The 24,974-nt window shown below is 47.4% G+C and overlaps 2 pseudogenes; both read left to right on the top strand.

Annotated features, from left to right (window-relative positions):
- Positions 1-61: 61 nt before the first annotated feature.
- Positions 62-2,334, top strand: LOC123072330 (inactive anthranilate O-methyltransferase 1-like; annotated as a pseudogene).
- A 20,465-nt stretch (positions 2,335-22,799) lies between these two features.
- LOC123067868 (inactive anthranilate O-methyltransferase 1-like) lies at positions 22,800-24,314 on the top strand (annotated as a pseudogene).
- Positions 24,315-24,974: the final 660 nt, after the last annotated feature.

The raw sequence follows: 24,974 nt of genomic DNA, 5'->3' as shown, positions 1-24,974 counted from the left end.
CTTAACTTGTTTGCTTGTCTCTGTTCTGTAATTAGTTTGGGTGGTGTAGAACATATGAGGTTTCCCTCTAAGTGCTGCTACCTTTTCCGGTACTTCTTCTGCATATGTGATTCTCCAAGTATCTCTTTTCGTTTTCCTTTTATTTGTCTGCGCAGTTGAGTATTATTTATCTTGATGTTTCGAAGAGATATACGGCACACCCTTCTGTTTTGTGAGAAGCTGAGAATATCAAGAGACGTGTAATTTTTCTTTTTTATTTTCCTTGCGGTGCATTATTGCCCATTACTGTTTGGATGCTTGGTGTTATATGCATTAGCTGTGCATTTGATTCCAATCAGAATGTCGTCCTTTCAGCCTTCGCTTTACTCGACACACTCAATTGCAGCCACAGTAAATTATTGTCCTTTGAACAGCAGCCGTAAAATTATTGTCCTTTCAGCCTTCCCATTGGCTTGCCCAATAATCAGTCATTGAGAAACATTAAGTGTCAGTGCATTGCCAGCACTACTTCCCCATTTATCTTTTCCTTTCCTATCTATCTGGTTCCTGCAGATTCAAGATCTCGAGTTTTGCTCTGCTCCAAGCAAAGCCATGGCCTCCGAACAGATGGTGCATATGAGTCAAGGACAAGGGGAAACTAGCTATGCTCGCAACTCCAGTTTCCAGGTATCTTCATCACTCTAGATTAATTTGCCAATGTTGTTCCTACGACCTTTTGTTCGTCACTCGGCTTGCAAAACTGCACTTGTTCACAATGTAGCTTACATTACTGAGATTTAGAAGAACTAGAGAGCATTGATTAGCAACTATTAAGCCACAAGGTTAGTCGAGATTTTCTGAAGGGCTACAACTCAATTGCAGAAGGCTGAGCAGAACAGGATGAAATCCCTCATAGAAGCGGTCATCGCCGACTTATGCGGCAGCAGCAGTACCTTGTTGCATGGAAAGGTAGTAATCGCGGACTTGGGATGCTCCTCCGGCCCAAATGCGCTAGCACTGGTATCAACTGCCATCAATGCCATCCACAGCCAATGCCTTCACTTACAGCAGCCACCACCTGAAGTATGCGTGCTACTCAACGACCTGCCTGACAATGACTTCAACACGGTGGTGAAGAGCTTGGTCATGCTCCGTCAAAGCAAGGATCCTGTGTCCTGACCGGTGTCATACCGGGGTCGTTTTACGAGCGGCTCTTTACTAGTGACTCCTTGCATCTTGTATGCGCGTCCAACAGCTTGCAATGGCTCTCAAAGGTGAGAGCTCGACGAATTCATCCAACTGGATTACTTGTGGGTTTTCTAAGTACTTACCTTTACAGGTTCCTGAGGATCTAACGAGAAATCGCATCCCAGCATTCGATACTGATGAACATGTTAGGCATGAAAGGCTCCCAATCGTCCGTGAGGCTTATGCACATCAGTTCAGGGAAGATTTCACACTTTTCCTGCAGCTGAGAGCCAAAGAATTGGTCTCGGGAGGCCGAATGGTTATTTCCCTAGTAGGGACGCGTTCTGATGTAATTGCTTCCAAATTCTTTCTTTTCCCAGGAATTGTAGCTCAAATTCTAAGTGTCATGGTCACTGAGGTACATATATTTACACTTTTTCAGCATGATATTTTATCTATTGCAATTAAGTGTGCAGCTATTTGACCTAACGATCCTATGGTATGACTGTCAGGGTGTGATCGACAAAGAAAAGTTTGATTCTTTCTATGTGCCCGTGCATGGACCTTCCGGCGAAGAGGTGAGGGAAATCATTGAAGAAGAGGGCTCCTTTTCCATCAGGGAGATGCGGGTGCACGACCCTACGACCGAAATGAACACTGCTCTGAGCACCCCAAGGAAGTTCGTCAATAATCTGAGAGCCTTATTCGAGCCGATAATAGTCCAGCATTTTGGAGACATTATGGATGAATTTGTGAGGACTGCGGAGCTGCACTGGAGCCTGGATCCGGATGGGAGCTTGCAAGAGGAGCGGGCCAGAACCTCTCGAGCTATGCTGGTTGTATCCCTCGCAAAGGTGTCATGATGAAGTAAAGGTGCCTGAAGATTACATGCACCGAATTTCATAAAATTGTACTATTGCTTACTTTGAAGCAACAATGTGTGCCCATTTAATTGTGTGAACTACTGTAGTAGTGGTGTTCCGTGAATGTACTCATGGATGCACCAAATGAACTTCCATCTCGCATATAAATAAGCAAAATGCCGTTGCGTGTGCAATGTGGTGTGATGTATGGTGTGCACAAATTCAGCCAGACATTTGTGTCATGTATCTGTTTTAGTAAGATCTGCAATGAGAGTGAAGCAGCCAGAAATTCCAACCTTCGTTACTTTTTTGTCCATGTTCGGTGATGAGCTTGATGATGCAAACATATGAGGTTTCTCTGCTACTGTTGAGATATTGCTTCTTCTAGGCATACGCCTGAAATGTATCTGTTATAGTTATTTGCTTCATGTTTTCAAGTGAAGATGTCAACCGGTGGTGGTCCATCACCTCCTCCTTCCTTGTGATGCTTAATTTGATTCCAAAGTCATGATAAAAAATACTGGAAATGCGCTGCTAACATATAGCATCATACGAGTGACGGGTCACACAGGTTAAGCTTGGCATTGCTGTTGGTTTTGTCTTGGCAACGCTTTTAGCTAGATCTAGGTTGTTAATATGTTCTCTCTTTTGGAGACAATATATTAACAAACCAGACAACAAGCCATGGGTTGCAATTTTTTAGAAGTGCCCCTTCCTCCTCAAATTTGAGTAACCAAAGCTCATTACCAGTTAAAGATTCCTTATCCGGGACGTGCCCGCACCTCCTCAGCCTTGTTCGCGGCTCCGTGCACCGCCATGGCTGAGGGAGTCCTGGATAAGGGGGTATCCGGACAGCCGGACTATATACATCGTCCGGACTATTGAAGCGTGAAGATACAAGACTCAAGACTTCGCCCCGTGTCCGGATGGGACTCTCCTTGGCGTGGAAGACAAGCTTAGTGATCTGGATATTGTGTTTCCTTCCATATAACCGACTCCATGTAAACCCTAACCCTCTCCGGTGTCTATATAAACCAGAGAGGATGGTCCTTAGAAGGCCGATCACATTTACAATCATACCATCATAGGCTAGCTCTTAGGGTTTAGCCTCTACGATCTCGTGGTAGATCTACTCTTGTACTACCCATATCTTCAATATTAATCAAGCAGGAAGTAGGGTTTTACCTCCACCGAGAGGGCCCGAACCTGGGTAAACATCTGTGTCCCTTGCTTCCTATTACCATCAGCCTTGACGCACAGATCGGGACCCCCTACCCGAGATCCGCCGGTTTTGACACCGACATTGGTGTTTTCATTGAGAGTTCCTCTGTGTCGTCGCTGCGGGGCTCGATGGCTCCTTCAATCATCATCAACGACACGGTCCGGGGTGAGACTTTCCTCCCCGGACAGATCTTTGTGTTCGGCGGCTTCGCACTCCGGGCCAATTCGTTCGGCCATCTGGAGCAGATCGACAGCTACGCCCCTGGCCACCAGGTCAGGTTCGGAAACCTTAACTACACGGCGGATATTCGCGGAGACATGATCTTCTATGGATTCGGGCCTATGCCAGAAGCGTCGGACAGTCATGACGAGCACGGCCTAGACCTGCTAGCGGACAATGCTCGGGATCTAAATCCGGAGCAGGTCGCGTTGCCTGAGGACGGAGGGGTGGACCCCGTCCCGCAGGCTGCATACTCATCGGTGTTGGAGCTGAACATAGGTCTCACCTCTGTGGAGGCCTGTAACCCCGGACCCCCGGACTCGTATCTGGTTGTTGGTTCCGGTCTGCACACCCTCGAGCCAGCCGAGCCAGGTTGGGCGCCGGTAATGGAGTTTACCGCTGCGGACATCTTTCAGCACTCGCCCTTTGGCGACATGCTGAACTCATTGAAGTCTCTCTCTTTGTCAGGAGGCTCCGGGCCGAACTATGTCCGGCTCGAGTGGGAAGCGGGCGACGAAGGAATTCGCTGCCCACCTACCACCCACTTCATTCCCACGGTCGATGATTTAACCAACGTGCTTGACTTCGACTCCGAAGATATCGACGGTATGGACGACGATGCAGGAGAAACACAGGAGCCACCGCCCACAGGGCGGTGGACAGCCACCTCTTCATACGATATATATATATGATGGACACTCCAAAAGAAACCAATGACGATGAGGCAACGGAGGATAACCCCTCCAAGAAGAAAGCAAAACATGGGTGTCGCCACAGCCGCTCCAAGCCCCGCCAAGGCAATACCGGCTCCAGAGACGAAAACAATCCGGACGGTGCCGAAGATGAATACAACCCTGATCAGCCCGCCTTCGAGCAGGCCGAGCAGGAGGATGGGCATGACAGCCCAGACGAACAGGCGACGGACGGGTATCCGGAGGAGGATAACTACATGCCCCCCTCCAAAGACGAGATCAGCCTCGGGGACGACGAGTTTGGCGTGCCCGAGGACCCCGTGGAGCAGGAGCGCTTCAAGCGCCGGCTTATTGCCACTGCGAGAAGTCTGAAGAAGCAGCAACAGCTTCAAGCTGATCAAGACCTGCTCACAGACAGATGGACAGAAGTCCTGGCAGCCGAGGAATATGGAATCGAGCGCCACACGGCTGACTGGCCACCTCGAGGTCGGGATAAAATGGCATATCAGCCCGAATACCAGCCTGCACCCCTGCGCCAGTTTACTATGGCTCGGGGCAATACTCGGGATCTACGCGATAGATTAGATAACACCGCAGGACAACCAAGATCGATCTATGGATCACGGGGGCACGCTACAGCACATAAAATGACCGTTATACCGGATACACTAACAGCAAATCCGGCCGGGCCGCACACAACCAGCCAGACCTATCTGGACTGCGCCGCGACATAGCCCGGCACAGAGGTGCCGTACACCCCCTCTGCTTCACCGATGAAGTAATAGATCTTGAGTTCCCAGAAGGGTTCAAACCCGTAAACATCGAATCATACGATGGCACAACAGACCCCGCGGTATGGATCGAAGATTTTCTTCTCCACATCCACATGGCCCGGAGACGATCTACATGCCATCAAGTGAAGGAAATATGCCCTAGAGGCAATAATAAAGTTATTATTTATTTCCTTATTTCATGATAAATGTTTATTATTCATGCTAGAATTGTATTAACCGGAAACATAATACATGTGTGAATACATAGACAAACATAGTGTCACTAGTATGCCTCTACTTGACTAGCTCGTTTATCAAAGATGGTTATGTTTCCTAGCCATGGACAAAAGAGTTGTCATTTGATTAACGGGATCACATCATTAGGAGAATGATGTGATTGACATGACCCATTCCGTTAGCCTAGCACTTCATCGTTTAGTATGTTGCTATTGCTTTCTTCATGACTTATACATGTTCCTGTAACTATGAGATTATGCAACTCCCGTTTACCGGAGGAACACTTTGGGTGCTACCAAATGTCACAACGTAACTGGGTGATTATAAAGGAGTACTACAGGTGTCTCCAAAGGTACATGTTGGGTTGGCGTATTTCGAGATTAGGTTTTGTCACTCCGATTCTCGGAGAGGTATCTCTGGGCCCTCTCGGTAATGCACATCACTATAAGCCTTGCAAGCAATGTGACTAATGAGTTAGTTGTGGGATGATGCATTATGTAACGAGAAAAGAGACTTTCCGGTAACGAGATTGAACTAGGTATTGGATACCGACGATCGAATCTCGGGCAAGTAACATACCGATGACAAAGGGAACAACGTATGTTGTTATGCGGTTTGACCGATAAAGATCTTCGTAGAATATGTAGGAGCCAATATGAGCATCCAGGTTCCGCTATTGGTTATTGACCAAGAATAGTTCTAGGTCATGTCTACATAGTTCTCGAACCCGTAGGGTCCGCACGCTTAAGGTTTCGATGACAGTTATATTATGAGTTTATGAGTTTTGATGTACCGAAGGAGTTCGGAGTCCCGGATGAGATCGGGGACATGACGAGGAGTCTCGAAATGGTCGAGACATGAAGATCGATATATTGGACGACTATATTCGGACTTCGGAAAGGTTCTGAGTGATTCGGGTATTTTTCGGAGTACCGGAGAGTTACGGGAATTCACCGGGGAGTATATGGGCCTTATTGGGCCATACGGGAATAGAGGAGAGAGGCCGAAAGGAAGGAGGCGCGCAGCACCCCTCTGGTCCGAATTGGACAAGGGGTGCGGCCCCCTTTTCCTTCCTCCTCTCCCCCTCTTTTCCCCTTCTCCTACTCCAACAAGGAAGGAGGGAGTCCTACTCCCGGTGGGAGTAGGACTCCCCTTGGCGCGCCCCTCCTAGGCCGGCCGCCCCCTCCCCCTTGCTCCTTTATATACGGGGGCAGGGGGGCACCTCTAGACACAACACAAGTTGATCTACGTATCGTTCCTTAGCCGTGTGCGGTGCCCCCCCTCCACCATATTCCACCTCGGTCATATCGTCGCGGAGTTTAGGCAAAGCCCTGCGCCGGTAGAGCATCATCATCGTCAGCACGCCGTCGTGCTGACGGAACTCATCCCCGAAGCTTTGCTGGATCGGAGCCCGGGGATCGTCATCGAGCTGAACGTGTGCTGAACTCGGAGGTGCCGTACGTTCGGTACTTGGATCGGTCGGATCGTGATGACGTACGACTACATCAACCGCGTTGTCATAACGCTTCCTCTTACGGTCTACGAGGGTACGTGGACAACACTCTCCCCTCTCGTTGCTATGCCATCACCATGATCTTGCGTGTACGTAGGAAATTTTTTGAAATTACTACGTTCCCCAAAAGTGGCATCCGAGCCTAGGTTTTATGCGTTGATGTTATATGCACGAGTAGAACACAAGTGAGTTGTGGGCGATACAAGTCATACTGCTTACCAGCATGTCATACTTTGGTTCAGCGGTATTGTTGGATGAAGCGGCCCGGACCGACATTACGCGTACGCTTACGCGAGACTGGTTTTACCGCCGTGCTTTGCACACAGGTGACTAGCGGGTGTCTGTTTCTCCAATTTTAGTTGAACCGAGTGTGGCTACGCCCGGTCCTTGCGAAGGTTAAAACAGCACCAACTTGACAAACTATCGTTGTGGTTTTGATGCGTAGGTAAGAACGGTTCTTGCTCAGCCCGTAGCAGCCACGTAAAACTTGCAACAACAAAGTAGAGGACGTCTAACTTATTTTTGCAGGGCATGTTGTGATGTGATATGGTCAAGACGTGATGAGATATAAGTTGTTGTATGAGATGATCATGTTTTTGTTGAAGTTATCGGCAACTGGCAGAAGTCCTATGGTTGTCTCTTTGTTGCATAAGATGCAAGTGCCAAATAATTGCTTTACTTTATCGCTATACGATAGCAATAGTTGCAAGAGCAATAGTTGGCAAGACGACCATGTGACGACACATTGATATAGATCAAGATGATGAAGATCATGGTGTCGTGTCGGTGATGATAGAGATCATGACGGTACTTTGGAGATGGAGATCAAAGGCGCAAGATGATCATGGCCATATCATGTCACATATTTTGATTGCATATGATGTTTATCTGTTATACATCTTATTCTGTTTTGATTGACAGTAGCATTTTAAGATGATCCCTCTTATTCTGTGTTCTCCTTTAGTATGCACCGTTGCGAAAGTTCTTCGTGCTGAGACACCACGTGATGATCGGGTGTGATAGGCTCTACGTTCAAATACAACGGGTGCAAAACAGTTGCACACGCGGAATACTCAGGTTAAACTTGACGAGCCTAGCATATACAGATATGGCCTCGGAACACGGAGACCGAAAGGTCGAGCGTGAATCATATAGTAGATATGATCAACATATTGATGTTCACCGTTGAAACTACTCCATCTCACGTGACGATCGGACATGGTGTAGTTGAAATGGATCACGTAATCGCTTAGAGGATTAGAGGGATGTCTATCTAAGTGGGAGTTCTTAAGTAATATGATTAATTGAACTTAAATTTATCATGAACTTAGTCCTGGTAGTATTTTGCAAATTATGTTGTAGATCAATAGCTTGCGTTGTTGCTTTCATATGTTTCGTTTTATTTTGTTCCAAGAGAAAATTGTGTTGAAAGATGTTAGTAGCAATGATGCGGATTGGATCCGTGATCTGAGGTTTATCCTCATTGCTGCACAGAAGAATTATGTCCTTAATGCACCGCTAGGTGATAGACCTATTGTAGGAGCAGATGCAGATGTTATGAATGTTTGGCTAGCTCAATATGATGACTACTTGATAGTTTAATGCACCATACTTAACGGCTTAGAATCGGGACTTCAAAGACGTTTTGAACGTCATGGACCATATGAGATGTTCCAGGAATTGAAGTTAATATTTCAAGCAAATACCCGAGTTGAGAGATATGAAGTCTCCAACAAGTTCTATAGCTAAAGGATGGAGGAGAATCGCTCAACTAGTGAGCAAGTGCTCAGATTGTCTGGGTACTACAATCGCTTGAATCAAGTGGGAGTTAATCTTCCAGATAAGATAGTGATTGATAGAATTCTCTAGTCACCATCACCAAGTTAGTAGAACTTCGTGATGAACTATAGTATGCAAAGGATGACGAAAACGATTCCCGAGCTCTTCGTGATGTTGAAATCAACGAAGGTAGAAATCAAGAAAGAGCATCAAGTGTTGATGATTGACAAGACCACTAGCTTCAAGAGAATGGCAAAGGGAAAGAAAGGGAACTTCAAGTAGAATGACAAGCAAGTTGTCACTCCCGCGAAGAAGCCCAAAGCTGAACCTAAAGCCTGAAACTGAGTGCTTCTACTGCAAAGGAAATGGTCACTGGAAGTGGAACTACTCCAAATATTTGGTGGATAAGAAGGATGGCAAAGTGAACAAGGGTATATTTGATATACAGGTTATTGATATGTGCCTTACTAGTGTTTATAGTAACCCCTGAGTATTTGATACTCGTTCGGTTGCTAAGATTAGTAACTCGAAACAGGAGTTACAGAATAAACAGAGACTAGTTGAAGGGGAAGTGACGATGAGTGTTGGAAGTAGTTCCAAGATTGATATGATCATCATCGCACACTCCCTATACTTTCGGGATTAATGTTAAACCTAAATAAATGTTATTTGGCATTTGCGTTGAGCATGAACATGATGTGATCATGTTTATTGCGATACGGTTATTCATTTAAAGTTAGAGAATAATTGTTATTCTGTTTACATGAATAAGACCTTCGATGGTTATACACCCAATGAAAATAGTTTGTTGGATCTCGATCATAGTGATACACATATTCATAATATTGATGCCAAAAGATGCAAAGTTAATAATGATAGTGCAACTTATTTGTGGCACTGCCGTTTGGGTCATATCGGTGTAAAGCGCATTAAGAAACTCCATAAAGATGGATTTTCGGAATCACTTGGTTATGAATCATTTGATGCTTGCGAACCGTGCCTTTTGGGCAAGATGACTAAAACTCCATTCTCCGGAACAATGGAACAAGATACTGACTTATTGGAAATAATACATACCGATGTATGCGATTCAATGAGTGTTGATGCTCGTGGCAAGTATCGTTATTTTCTGACCTTCACAAGATGATTTGAGCAGATATGGGTATATCTACTTGATGAAACATAAGTCTGAAATAGTTGAAAGGTTCAAAGAATTTCAGAGTGAAGTCGAAAAATCATCGTAACAAGAAAATAAAGTTTTTGCGATCTGATCGCGGAGACGAATATTCGAGTTACGAGTTTGGTCTTCAATTAAAACAATGTGGAATAGTTTCACAGCTCACGCCACCTGGAACACCACAACGTTATGGTGTGTCCGAACATCGTAACCGCACTTTATTGGATATGGTGCGATCTAGGATGTCTCTTACTGATTTACCATTATCGTTTTGGGGTTATGCATTAGAGACAGTTGCATTCACGTTAAAAGGGCACCATCTAAATCCGTTGAGACGACATCGTATGAACTATGGTTTAAAAGTAAACCTAAGCTGTCGTTTCTTAAAGTTTGGAGTTGCGATGCTTATATGAAAAAGGTTTTCAACCTGATAAGCTCGAACCCAAATCGGAGAAGTGCGTCTTCATAGAATACCCAAAGGAAACTGTTGGGTACTCCTTCTATCACAAATCCAAAGGCAAAACATTCATTGCTAAGAATGGATCCTTTCTAGAGAAGGAGTTTCTCTCGAAAGAAGTGAGTGGGAGGAAAGTAGAACTTGATAGGTAACTGTACCTGCTCCCTCATTCGAAAGTAGTTCATCACAGAAATCTGTTCTTGTGACTACTACACCAATTAGTGAGGAAGTTAATGATGATGATCATGAAACTTCAGATTAAGTTACTACAGAATCTCGTAGGTCTTACAGAGTAAGATCCGCACCAGAGTGGTACGGTAATCCTATTCTGGAAGTTATGTTACTAGACCATGACGAACCTACAAACTATGAAGAAGCGATGGTGAGCCCAGATTCCGCAAAATGGCTTGAGGACATGAGATCTGAGATAAGATCCATATATGAAAACAAAGTATGGACTTTGATTGACTTGCCCAATGATCGGCGAGACATTGAGATTAAATGGATCTTCAAGAGGAAGACGGACGCTGATAGTGTTACTATCTACAAAGCTAGAATTGTCGCAAAAGGTTTTCGACAAGTTCAAGGTGTTGACTACGATGAGAGTTTTTCACTCGTATCTATGCTTAAGTCTGTCTGAATCATGTTAGCAATTGCCGCATTTTAGGAAATCTGGCAAATGGATAAACAAAACTGCATTCCTTAATGGTTTTCTTAAAGAATAGTTGTATATGATGCAACCAGAAGGTTTTGTCAATCCTAAAGGTGCTAACAAATTGTGCAAGCTCCAGCGATCCATCTATGGACTGGTGCAAGCATCTCGGAGTTGGAATATATGCTTTGATGAGTTGATCAAAGCATATGGTTTTATATAGACTTTCGAAGAAGCCTGTATTTACAAGAAAGTGAGTGGGAGCTCTGTAGCATTTCTAATATTATATGTGGATGACATATTGTTAATTGGAAATGATATGGAAATTCTGGATAGCATAAAAGGATACTTGAATAAGAGTTTTTCAAAGCAAGACCTCGGTGAAGCTGCTTACACATTGAGCATCAAGATCTATATAGATAGATCAAGATGCTTGATAAGATTTTTCAATGAGTACATACCTTGATAAATTTTTGAAATAGTTCAAAATGGAACAGTCAAAGAAGGAGTTCTTGCCTGTGTTACAAGGTGTGAAGTTGAGTAAGACTCAAGACCCGACCATTGCAGAAAATAGAAAGAGAATGAAAAGTCATTCCTTATGCCTCAGTCATAGGTTCTATAAAGTATGCTATGCCATGAACCAGACCTATTGTATACCTTGCTCTGTGTTTGGCAAAGGAATACAATTTTGATCTAATAAGTAGATCACTGGACATGGGTCGAGAATATCCTTAGTGAGGACTAAGGAGATGTTTCTCGATTATGGAGGTGATAAAAGAGCTCGTCGTTAAAGTTACAACGATGCAAGCTTTTACACCAATCCAGATGACTCTAAGTCTCAATCTGGATACATATTGAAAGTGGGAGCAATTAGCTAGAGTAGCTCTGTGCAGAGCATTGTGGACATAGAATATTTGCAAAATACATACGGCTCTGGATATGACAGGCCCGTTGACTAAGCTTCTCTCACGAGCAAAACATGATCACACCTTAGTACGCTTTGGGTGTTAATCACATAGCGATGTGAACTAGATTATTGACTCTAGTAAACCCTTTGGGTGTTGGTCACATGACGATGTGAACTATAGGTGTTAATCACATACAGATGTGAATATTGGTGTTGAATCACATGGCGATGTGAACTAGATTATTGACTCTAGTGCAAGTGGGAGACTGAAGGAAATATGCCCCAGAGGCAATAATAAAGTTATTATTTATTTCCTTATTTCATGATAAATGTTTATTATTCATGCTAGAATTGTATTAACCGGAAACATAATACATGTGTGAATACATAGACAAACATAGTGTCACTAGTATGCCTCTACTTGACTAGCTCGTTTATCAAAGATGGTTATGTTTCCTAGCCATGGACAAAAGAGTTGTCATTTGATTAACGGGATCACATCATTAGGAGAATGATGTGATTGACATGACCCATTCCGTTAGCCTAGCACTTGATCATTTAGTATGTTGCTATTGCTTTCTTCATAACTTATACATGTTCCTGTAACTATGAGATTATGCAACTCCCGTTTACCGGAGGAACACTTTGGGTGCTACCAAACGTCACAACGTAACTGGGTGATTATAAAGGAGTACTACAGGTGTCTCCAAAGGTACACGTTGGGTTGGCGTATTTCGAGATTAGGTTTTGTCACTCCGATTGTCGGAGAGGTATCTCTGGGCCCTCTCGGTAATGCACATCACTATAAGCCTTGCAAGCAATGTGACTAATGAGTTAGTTGTGGGATGATGCATTATGTAACGAGAAAATAGACTTGCCGGTAACGAGATTGAACTAGGTATTGGATACCGACGATCGAATCTCGGGCAAGTAGCATACCGATGACAAAGGGAACAACGTATGTTGTTATGCGGTTTGACCGATAAAGATCTTCGTAGAATATGTAGGAGCCAATATGAGCATCCAGGTTCCGCTATTGGTTATTGACCAAGAATAGTTCTAGGTCATGTCTACATAGTTCTCGAACCCGTAGGGTCCGCACGCTTAAGGTTTCGATGACAGTTATATTATGAGTTTATGAGTTTTGATGTATCGAAGGAGTTCGGAGTCCCGGATGAGATCGGGGACATGACGAGGAGTCTCGAAATGGTCGAGACGTAAAGATCGATATATTGGACGACTATATTCGGACTTCGAAAAGGTTCTGAGTGATTCGGGTATTTTTCGGAGTACCGGAGAGTAACGGGAATTCGCCGGGGAGTATATGGGCCTTATTGGGCCATACGGGAATAGAGGAGAGAGGCCGAAAGGAAGGAGGCGCGCAGCACCCCTCTGGTCCGAATTGGACAAGAGGTGCGGCCCCCTTTTCCTTCCTCCTCTCCCCCTCTTTCCCCCTTCTCCTACTCCAACAAGGAAGGAGGGAGTCCTACTCCCGGTGGGAGTAGGACTCCCCTTGGCGCGCCCCTCCTAGGCCGGCCGCCCCCTCCCCCCTTGCTCCTTTATATACGGGGACAGGGGGGCACCTCTAGACACAACACAAGTTGATCTACGGATCGTTCCTTAGCCGTGTGCGGTGCCCCCCTTCACCATATTCCACCTCGGTCATATCGTCGCGGAGTTTAGGCGAAGCCCTGCGCCGGTAGAGCATCATCATCGTCACCACGCCGTCGTGCTGACGGAACTCATCCCTGAAGCTTTGCTGGATCGGAGCCCGGGGATCGTCATCGAGCTGAACGTGTGCTGAACTCGGAGGTGCCGTACGTTCGGTACTTGGATCGGTCGGATCGTGATGACGTACGACTACATCAACCGCGTTGTCATAACGCTTCCGCTTACAGTCTACGAGGGTACGTGGACAACACTCTCCCCTCTCGTTGCTATGCCATCACCATGATCTTGCGTGTACGTAGGAATTTTTTTGAAATTACTACGTTCCCCAACATCAAGTACCTTCCCCTTAAGCTTAAAGGACCAGCCCGGCACTGGCTAAACAGCCTGCCCGCAAATTCCATTGGCAGTTGGGAAAACCTGGAAGACGCATTCCTTGACAACTTCCAAGGCACATATGTGCGACCTCCGGACGCCGATGACTTGAGCCACATCACTCAACAGCCCGGAGAATCAACCAGGAAATTCTGGACCCGGTTCCTAATCAAAAAGAACCAAATAGTTGACTGTCCGGACGCCGAAGCCCTGGTGGCCTTCAAGCATAATATCCGCGATGAGTGGCTCACCCGACACCTCGGCCAGGAGAAACCCAAGTCCATGGCAGCTCTCACAACACTAATGACCCGCTTTTGTGCGGGCGAGGACAGCTGGTTGGCTCGCAGCAGCACTACGCCACATTCTGGCACTTCAGACGTCCGTGACAATAATGGCAAGCTACGGCGCAACAGACACAAGCGACGGAACAACGGCGACAACACCGAAGACACGGCAGTCAACAACGGATTCAGCGGACCCAAATCCGGTCAGCGGAAGAAGCCGTTCAAACAAAACAATCAGGGACCGTCCAGTCTAGACCGTATACTGGAGCGCTCGTGCCAAATTCATGGCACCCCGGACAAGCCAGCCAACCACACCAACAGAGACTACTGAGTATTTAAATAGGTCGGCAAAGTAAACGCCGAAAACAAGGACAAGGGGCTGCATAGCGACGACGACAAGGAGCCCCGGCGTCCGAACACGGGGGGGCAGAAGAGATTCCCCCCAGGTGAAAACTGTCAATATGATCTACGCCACTCACATCCCCAAGCGGGAAAGGAAGCGAGCACTACGTGACGTCTACGCGATGGAGCCAGTCGTCCCTAAATTCAACTCATGGTCAGCTTGTCCGATCACCTTTGATCGTAGGGATCACCCTACTAGCATCCGCCATGGCGGCTCGGCCGCATTAGTCTTAGACCCAATTATCGACGGATTCCACCTCATGCGAGTCCTTATGGACGGCGGCAGCAGCCTGAACCTGCTTTACCAGGACACAGTGCGCAAGATGGGCATCGATCCTTCAAGGATCAAGCCCACCAAAACCACCTTTAAAGGTGTAATTCCTGGAGTAGAGGCCCGTTGTACGGGCTCTATAACATTGAAAGTGGTCTTCGGATCTCCGGATAACTTCCGAAGCGAGGAGTTAATCTTCGATATCGTACCTTTCCGCAGTGGTTACCACGCACTGCTCGGACGAACCGCATTCGCTAGATTCAATGCGGTACCACACTATGCATACCTCAAGCTCAAGATGCCAAGCCCGCGCGGGGTCATAACAGTCAACGGAAACATGGACCGCTCTCTCCGTACAGAAGAGCATACTGCATCCCTCGCGGCAGAAGTACAATGCGGCCTCCTCCGGCAAACCACCAATCCGGCGACGACAACTTCAAGCACCGTCAAGCAAGTTCGGAGCACCCCACAACAGGATCACCAGGCATGCCAAGAGCACGACTAGCAGTCCGGCCTCCGCTCAAATCCCATCAAAGCAGCATCCGTGCCACGCGTACACAATTATGCACTCAAAATACCATGGGCACAGGCGGAGGCGCAGCAGTGGCTAAGTCAACAGTGCGGTATCGCCGCAACATATCTTCATAACCTTTCCTTTTCAGGACATTGCTTTAGTGCAGCCTCTCCAGAAGAGCTGGATTGTCAGACTTACACGGGAGATAAAAAACAAGGAGGCAATAGGCTTTGCGTACAGAAGGAAATACCCAGGTGGAATCTATTTACGATTGTTATACCTGTTTTATCTATCTGTACGTAGCTTGCCTCTGGATAGGATATGTCAAATAATCCTATTTATCTCCGCTTAATGCGTTCATTGTAAACATACGCTTAAACGTATTATTCATCAATGGGAGATCATACATAGCGTCAGCCTATTATTCTTATTTGAGCATTTCTTCTTACAAATGTTTATTTGATAATGCATCCGTACACTTTGGTACGTTCAGTTTGCCAGGGGCTTCTCATGACGCCCCATAATACGGCAAGACAAGTCTGAACACTTTCAAAAGTGTGGCACCCCGAACTTATAGCACTATATGCATCAGCTCCGAATCATGTCTTAGGTCTACAGTTGGGTTAGCCCGGCTCCCTTGTTTTGGTGTCTTATGTTCCGTTATACCGGCTAAGGTAGCGCAGGGAGAACTACTGCGATTGTGTCCCGGTTCTTCCGAACGGGCACCTCAATAGAGAAAGCCGAAAACTGACCGGCATGATGTGGCGAGAGCTGGTCGCTGTTCGAGAGGTCTTAAAATCCTTAAAGATTTTTCCGCTTTAGGCGATAAATCAGCTTCGTCCGATCTAGGCGTGTATAGCGCCCCAATTCGGCCTTTTGGATTCTAGGGGCTTCGCCGAAATTTAAAATTGTAGACTTCTATGGCTAAGTGAAGGTTATAAAGCCGAATAGTCCGATTGCCTTGTTCGCTGCACCGGACACCTCCTTGAGGGACCAAACATTTGGATAAAGAGTGTCCGAATTTTCCACAAACACCCCAATACGAGCTACGTGGGGGCAGAAGCCGACGACTGGCCTACTTTCAGAATTTTATAAACAGCCGCACAAAAGGTAATATTTTAAATAACAAAAGTGCTACATAGCACAAGTAACTTCGTCTTTAAATTACGAACATGACAGGAGTGAATTCATTCGAAAATGGTGTCCTTGGTACATTCATCGGCCACGAGACGAGCACCCTTCATAACGCCATCATAGTACATCTTGGGATGGCGATGCGCCTTGCCCTCCGGCGGCCCGTCCTTCACCAACTTCTCTGCATCCATCTTGCCCCAATGCACTTTCGCATGGGCAAAAGCCCGGCGGGCACCCTCAATACAAACGGATCGTTTGATTGCTTCAAGTCGCGGACAGGCATCCACCATCTGCTTGATCCGGCCGAAGTAGCTAGCGGGCAGGAGCTCGCCAGGCCACATCCGGACTATGACATCTTTCATAGCCAGTTCGGCCGCCCTGTGGAGTTCGACCAACTGCTTCAGTTGGTCAATCAGAGGCGTTGGATGTTCGGCCCCAGCATACTGGGACCAGAACAGCTTCTCCGTTGAGCTCCCCTCCTGGGCACGGTAGAACTCTGCGGTGTCTGATACGCTGCATGGCAGATCTGTGAATGCCCCTGGGGAGCTCCATATTCGAGTAAGTAAAAGAAACGCCTCCTCCACATGCTTGCTTTGCATAAAGAATTTTTACCCGCCATTATCTTTTTGGCCTCTTGGATCTCCTGTTGTGCCTTCTCGGCTACGGCCTTGGCGTCTTTTATAGTGACAAGGGCCTTCGTAAGCTCGGCCTCTTTTGCCTTCAGCTCACGCTCCACGGACTCGAACTTTTCGCCGAGCTCCCGGAGCTCTTGTTGTACGTCGCCCACTCTAGCATCTTGCTTTTCGCGCTCTTTGCGTTCGAAAGCCGCCTTGTGTTCGGCCTCGGGCAGCGCTTTCTTCAGAGATGCCACTTCAGTGGTGGCCCCTGTTACAAAATCACGATGCTTCATCGTTAGATTAACCAATTTTGTTTACCCTCCATTATATGAGAGAGGAGAATCATTCACCTTTGCTCTCTTCGAGCTGCCTCCTCGTGAGGTCGAGCTCTCCCTGCGCCTGCTCCAGGTCCTGTTTCAGTCCGGCAATATCGGCCGTACGAACATCAGCGGCAAGCAGCACGGCCTGCGTGTTCGCACGAATGTTTATTATTAGGCTCCTACGGATCATAATTGACCCTCTGTTTGGCTTTTCCTTCCGAACACCAAACAGAGTCTCAGGGGCAACTACCTATCGGGTGGTAATCTCATACATTTTTGTCACTTACCTCAAAGCCTGTTAGTAGGCTGGTGCAGGCTTCGGTTAGTCCGCTCTTGGCGGACGAAACCTTCTGAATCACCACACTCATAAGAGTACGGTGCTCTTCATCCATGGAAGCTCTGTGAAGCGCTTCCCGCAGATAATCCGGTGCCTCTGGCGCAACGGAAGTCCTCGACACAGACGGCTTGCCCTCCCTAACGAGGGGCCGCCCGCCTGAGTCTGGAACCATTGGAGGTTCCGGAACAGTGTTCGGATGAGAGCCTGGCTTACCGTGGCTCTCATCGACACGATCCGCGGGGATCTTGAACCCCGCGTGTCCAACGTCTGGAATGCCGCCTTGGGGCGTCTCTAGAACCACCTCCCCCCGCTCGGAGAGCCTTCGGGACAACACCTCCGTGTCATCCGTGGGCTGAGGAGTAATGGCCGTCGGTAGCGAATTCATCTCCGACTCGCTCAGGGATCCGGAGGAAGATACCTCGGGATGAACCCTGGCCGGACTGCATATATGTTCGGCATTATAAATAAAAAAACCATGAAGTAAAGTCATGATAGGGTGCGGACACTTACGATCGCACTAGGGGCTTCCCCCTGGGCAGCCACCCCTCCTTACTGAGAACGGCCGTGGCGGAGTAGTCCGGAAGGGACACCTTTCCCTTCTTGGACGTCCTAGCCTCCCCTTCTGGGGCGGATTTTCTCTTTTTCTCCTCCCCAGTGCGGGGAGGTAGAGTTTCTTCTTGCTTTTCCCGCCTCCGCGGGAGGAATCCGTCTCGTCGTCAGATGACATGGAGATGACGGCCTTGCGTCGAGGGCCTTTTCCGGCCCCCTGGTCCGCCTCCCCAGGCCCCTCATCCTTTCCGGACGGGGCGTCTTCTTCTTCTTCCTCCTCCCCTTCGTGGGAGGAGTGTGCCTCGTCATCTTCGGACGAGGCTTCCGGCACAACCTTACGCCGGAGACCCTTCCGGGTCCCCAGGGCCTTCTTATCGGTCTTCCTCTCCTGCACCTTGTACGGTGTCGGGACCAGCATCTCCGTCAGGATAGCATCGGCTGGGTCTTCTGGCAGCGGAGCCGGACAGTCAACCTGCTCCGCTGTCTCCATGTACTCCTAGATAGATATGCATAACTACTTAAGTCTCCCTCGTGAGTATATTGGGGAGGACTGAATCCGGTGATGGACTGAAAACTCACCTCACTGGGAAGCCGCGTGGCGTGGAGCCTGCGGTCCTCGGATATGGGAGGAGGTACTTCAGAGGCCTTGAACAACGCCTTCCATGCGTCCTTGTGCTTCATACCGTAGAGCCTCTGAAGCGTCCGGTGTTCGACCGGGACGAGCTCCCACAGATTAAATACCCGCCTTTGGCACGGGAGGATCCGGCGAATGAGCATGACATGGATCACGTTGACAAGCTTGATGTTCTTGTCCTTCATGCTCTTGAGGCAGGTCTGGAGTCGGGTCAGTTCTGTGGGTTCACCCCAGGCTAGGCCCTTCTTTTCCCAGGAGGTGAGCCGCATGGGGGCTCCAGATCGGAACTCGGGGGCCGCCGCCCAGTTGGCGTCGCGCTGCTTGGTGATGTAGAACCACCCCGATTGCCACCCTTTTACGGTCTCTGCAAAGGAGCCGTCCAGCCAAGTGATGTTGGGCATCTTGCCCACCATGGCCCCTCCGCACTCCGCTTGCTGGCCGCTTACAATCTTCAGCTTCATGCAGAAGATTTGCAGCCACAGGCCGAAATGAGGCCTGATGCAGAGGAAGGCCTCGCATACGACGATGAACGCCGAGATGTTGAGGACGAAATTTGGGGCTAGATCATGGAAATCTAGCCCGTAGTAGAACATGAGCCCGCGGACGAAGGGATGGAGTGGAAATCCTAGACCATGGACCAAGTGGGCGACGAATACGACCCTCTCGTGGGGTCTTGGGGTCGGAATGACCTGGCCGGCGTCCGGTAGCCGGTGCGCTATGTCTGCGGCCAAGTATCCGGCTGCCCGAAGATTTGCGATGTGCTTCTCCTTGATGGTGGAAGCCACCCACTTGCCTCCTGCTCCAGACATGTTTAGCTGTGCGGAGAAGACTTGGGCTTGGGCGCTGGAGCTCGAGGGGGCAAGAGTAGGCAAGGGAGAAGGAAGGCGTGGGTAAAAATGAGGAGATCTTATCCCTTTATAAGAGGCGACGAAAGGGGTGCGCCTCTCCACTTGCCCGTTGGGAATCGCTTGCTTCCCAAGCGCCACGATTGATGGCGTGGTGGGATTACCCATACCCGCATTGATGAGAATCCCGTGATGAGGGGACACGATCTCTGCTTTGACAAGACGTGTCAAAGAAACCGCCTCGCAATATACGCTATGGCTGATTGTAGGAAAACGGTTTGAAAAATGACCCGACCGAAATGACACATCGCGTTGTCTAAAAAGTTGTCAGCAGATTGCATTTGTGAAATATCATTCTCTCTACAGCGGTACGTGAAGATTATTTTGTGGATCCGGACACGGTCTAAGCGTTCGACGATTATTTTGGAGTATTCGAAGAAGGAACCTGCCCTGCAATGCCGAAGACAAGACTGCGCATCGGACCCATCGTCATTGAAGCCTGGTTCAGGGGCTACTGAGGGAGTCTTGGATAAGGGGGTATCCGGACAGCCGGACTATATATATCGTCCGGACTATTGAAGCGTGAAGATACAAGACTCAAGACTTCGGCCCGTGTCCCGACGGGACTCTCCTTGGCGTGGAAGACAAGCTTGGTGATCCGGATATTGTGTTTCCTTTCTTGTAACCGACTTCATGTAAACCCTAGCCCTCTCCGGTGTCTATATAAACTAGAGAGGATGGTCCTTAGAAGACCGGTCACATTTACAATCATACCATCATAGGCTAGCTCTTAGGGTTTAGTCTCTACAATCTCGTGGTAGATCTACTCTTGTACTACCCATATCTTCAATATTAATCAAGCAAGAAGTAGGGTTTTACCTCCAACGAGAGGGCCCGAACCTGGGTAAACATTTGTGTCCCTTGCTTCCTGTTACCATCAGCCTTGACGCACAGATCGGGACCCCCTACCCGAGATCCGCGGGTTTTGACACCGACAACGGCCCCGCCGACTTCCAGTCAAATTCCAGCAAGAATTTTAGAGAGACTCAGACAAACTTTTTTCTTCTTTCCGTCATCTCCGACTACAGCACCGCTTCTCCTCGCCGTACCTAGCTTGGTGGTGCTCCTGCCCATCGTCCCCGGCCTCGAGGAAAGCTGTACCATGAGAGAAAAGTGGTTTCTGACCTCCATTCCCTATCAAGATGAATCCTTGTGTTTTGAAGCACGACATCGCGCCGCTAGGAGAATTATGAGGGAAAGAACCCATTCAGATGAATTTCGTCTACTTTCTTGTGGTGAGCCTCTATAAAAATTACTTTTGCGGAGATCCCCACCATGAGGAACGTCCATCCCCACCCTTTCCACCAAGCGACGGTCACTGGTGCAATACTATCGTTGAGCATGCTTGTAGCCACCATAGAAGGACTCTCGTTGGGCGGCTAAAGCTCCTCCGTGTCCTACGCTGGTCGTGTTGTCGTGGTGGCCAACGACAACGCGTCTAGACGGGCGTCAATGGCTGCCTCATGGCCAAAATCAACGTTCCGCCAGCACCGCCAGCTCCTCTTCCTCTTCAACTGCACCGCCCAACCGGCGGTCGGGTTGATCAACGTCATGTGCCTGGGGACGACGGTCGTGTGTTGCTTGATGCACGGTACAACACTACTAACATGGGGTTGTGGCCAGGCGTGTGACTACGCGATCGTGCTGGTGGTTGGGTCGTTGTCGTCAGGCACGAGCGCCAGGAGTGGGTACCCATGGCTGCTAAGGGAGGGGTACATGCTGAACTGGAGAGCATCGGTCGGGGTCTACATCACGTGAGCGCTAGTGGCGGTGAGTGCAGATATGACTCCGATGTCGAGGAGTTTATGTGTGCTTGCACCCGTAGACGCACAGGAGGAGCTTATAGCCGACCGAACCAGCAACTTGCAGCCACCGGTGCAACACTCTCCTAGCGTTCAACCCAACCACGCATTGTAAGTGTTCGACAAAATGCATGAGATAAATGTAATATATAGGAGTTAAGTTTAGGGGTTTGGCTAAGATACGCTTTTCTTTTTTAACTTCTCAAAGTTGAGGAGTTAATTTTCTTTTCTTTTTTTTTAGAGAAAATGGGGAGTGTTTCTTTTTTAGATGGAGAAACTGAAGAGTTAAGGTTTGAGGAGCTAAATTTGAGGGGGAGACTAGTATAGGATCTCACATTAGGTGAGATTAAGGAGATCAACCAGAATAACTCATATTTAGGCATTCCGAGAAATTCTGAAATTATTTGAGAAAATATCCACGTGTTGTTCTACAACTTCAAAAAAATCAGCTCAAAACTCGATGTACAATTAGAGATTCAAAAAGGATAAATTGAATAGTGGTAGCTTTGGGTGAACAATATATTTTTGTTTCTATTTGTGTAGGTTGAATTAGGAGCTGAAACTTTTTGAGGTTGTACATCAAACATTGATGTGGCTCAACATTTTTTTTAAGAATGTTTGGACGTGTTTTGTATATGTTCATAAAAATTGATCTTGTTGATTCTCACCTAATGTGATTAGATCCTAATACTAGTCTCACTCCTAAATTTGTTTTATTTTTTGTGGGAGATTGGTTCGGTTAGAAATGCTGTAAGGAAACAACTATCACTTTGGGCCAACAGCCAGGCCTGGCCCTCTCACTGCCAGCCTAGAAGCGCGGCCCAGCAAGATTAGTATGAATGAACATTTTGTGGGCCAGATTGTGAACTGGACTCGCGCCCTCTTTTCTTTTCTCCAATGGTCGGTCGCCGGCGAGACGCGACGGCAGCTGAGATCCGCCTAGAGTTTGTTTAATTAAGGCCTGTTCGCGCTCTGTCCTTTTATTATTTATTATGCTTGTGAACCTGTTCCGCCAGCTTCACAGCACTTCCCTCTCGCACACGGTATAGCTGGATGATGTTGTAACTCGTTCCAGAATGGCCATCACCAGTTGATCATAGAAAATGGCAAGTCTTCTGGTATGAAACAATCTCAATTTTGACCAAATCTTTTATAGGATTGATAAGCACGTTGACTCTATTATTCGACCCAATAAGCAGCCAAAACAGCCATCTCAGTTAGCATAACAAGAGCTGAACTTCCAGTGCATCTTCACCATCTCCTTCCTAATCTCGCTCTCTCAGTTTCAAGGTCTCTCAAGGTTGGCCTAGCCCTCCTGCAACCAAAGCCATGGATTCCAAACAGATGGTGCATATGAATCAAGGAGAAATGGAAACTAGCTATGCTCGCAACTCCAGTTTTCAGGTAATTTCTGCTCTTTTAGTTAGTTCATAGTATTGCTTCTACGGTCCCTTCTCCTGAAACTTGGCTTCTGAAGACTGGCTCGTCAGGAATTTCTTCATACCATATATATATTGTACTGCTGAAAACTAAATTAAGAACACAAAGAAAAATAAGAACAATTCTGGGAATGATTAAAGAAGATTTCTGAAAAAAATACAAGTCCACTGCAGAGTGCTGAGCAGAACAGGATGAAGCCCCTGATGGAAGCTGCGATTGTTGATGTATGCAGCAACACAAGCACCTTGTTGTGCGGAAAGATGGTGATCGCAGACTTGGGCTGCTCCTCTGGCCCAAACGCGGTAGCACTGGTGTCGATCGCCCTCGAGGCCACCCGCAACCACTTTCTTCAGTTGCGACAGACACCTCCGGAAGTCAGTCTACTCCTTAATGATCTCCCATACAATGACTTCAACGTAGTGGTGAAGAGCCAGGTTGCTCTCCGGCAAATCAACGAGCCTGTTGTTGCAGCTGGTGCTGTACCAGGGTCATTCTACGAGAGGCTCTTCCCTAGTGGCTCCGTGCATCTTTTCTCTTCATCCAACAGCCTTCATTGGCTCTCAAAGGTATGAATTTTACACTACAGTAGTGCATTTGTCCCTTCACTATCTGATCGTTTGGACGTACAGGCTCCTGAAGCTTTAAGGATAAGCCAAATCCCTGCATATGATATCGATGAGAATGTCAGGCGTGAAAGACTCCCAGTGGTCGCTGGAGCTTATGCACGGCAATTCAGGAAAGATTTCACAATCTTCCTGAAGCTGAGAGCCAGAACTGGTCCCAGATGGCCGGATGGTTGTTTCCCTTGCGGGGAGGCGTTCTGATGAGCTCGTCAGCGAAATCTCTCATGTCTGGGGAACTGCAGCTCAGATTTTAGGCATCATGGTCTCAGAGGTAAATGCAGAACTTCACCTTTCAACCATTTTGTCATTTGCTAACAAGCATGTGAGTGTTTGACATCCCGGGTTTCTCTTTTGGATAACTTGACAGGGTATGATTGACAAAGCCAAGTTTGATTCTTTGTACATACCGGTATATGGACCTTCCCTTAAGGAGCTGAGAGAGATCATCCAAGAAGAGGGCTCCTTCTCAATCACAGAAATGCGGGTGCACGAACCTGCAAGCGGCATGGATAGTGCGCTCCTCACCCCAAACAGGATAGCAAATTGTATGAGAGCTGCATTCGAGCCAATAATAGTCCAGCATTTTGGGTCGTCCGGATAGGTCATGGATGAATTTGTGAGGACAGCGGAGAAGCACTTGAGCCCGCAAGGCAGCTCCCGAGTCAATCAGGCTGAAAAACCGATAGTTATGCTGGTTGTATCACTTACCAAGGCTTCACATGTCAACTGTGAAGCCTTCTCGGCCTCCTTAGCTGCTCAGACTTTAGCTCATGACGACTAGCAATGTACTTGAAAATTTATTATATTGTTGCCTTACAGCATTGGTGAGTTTGATTTTATTTTCATTTTCTGCGGGACCTACTTTGAATTGGTTTCGCAGATCGAGCCAGCTCTGCTCCACATGGTCCGAAGATATCGATGTGATATTGATGTGGATTCTCCCAGTGAACGTATAAAAAACAGCAATTCCCAGATCGAAAACAAACTCCAGCAGTGAATGGTTTTCAATGTATAGAGACCTGATCTGCATCTAACTATCATGTCATCCAGTATTTTGATATCAGCATTTGTTAGGCCCAAGTAGAGAGGAGAACAGTGATCCCCAGTTATAATACTACTCCCTCCGTCCCAAAATATAAAAACATTTTTAACACTATACTAGTGTTAAAAACGTTCTTATATTTTGGGACGGAGGGAGTACATTTCATCCCTAGCAACTAGGTAAGCATCCAAACTTGCTTGCCCTAATAAGGTTTAAAATAAGGAAGCATTCTGACCCACCCTACTATAGCTGCCCATAAGCAGCAAGAAGCCCACGAAAGACTTCTGCGTTGATCATGGAGAAAAGAAGTACTTATATTGTACATCCAGTGCATTGTCAGCATTGCCATCCTGATCTGGTTCCTGCATATTCAAGATCTGGAGTTTAGCTCTGCTCCAA

This window comes from Triticum aestivum, chromosome 3B (genome assembly GCF_018294505.1).
Source record: "Triticum aestivum cultivar Chinese Spring chromosome 3B, IWGSC CS RefSeq v2.1, whole genome shotgun sequence".
NCBI lineage: Eukaryota > Viridiplantae > Streptophyta > Magnoliopsida > Poales > Poaceae > Triticum > Triticum aestivum.
The sequence above is the reverse complement of the archived record's forward strand: the minus strand, read 5'-3'. Positions and strand labels throughout refer to the sequence as shown.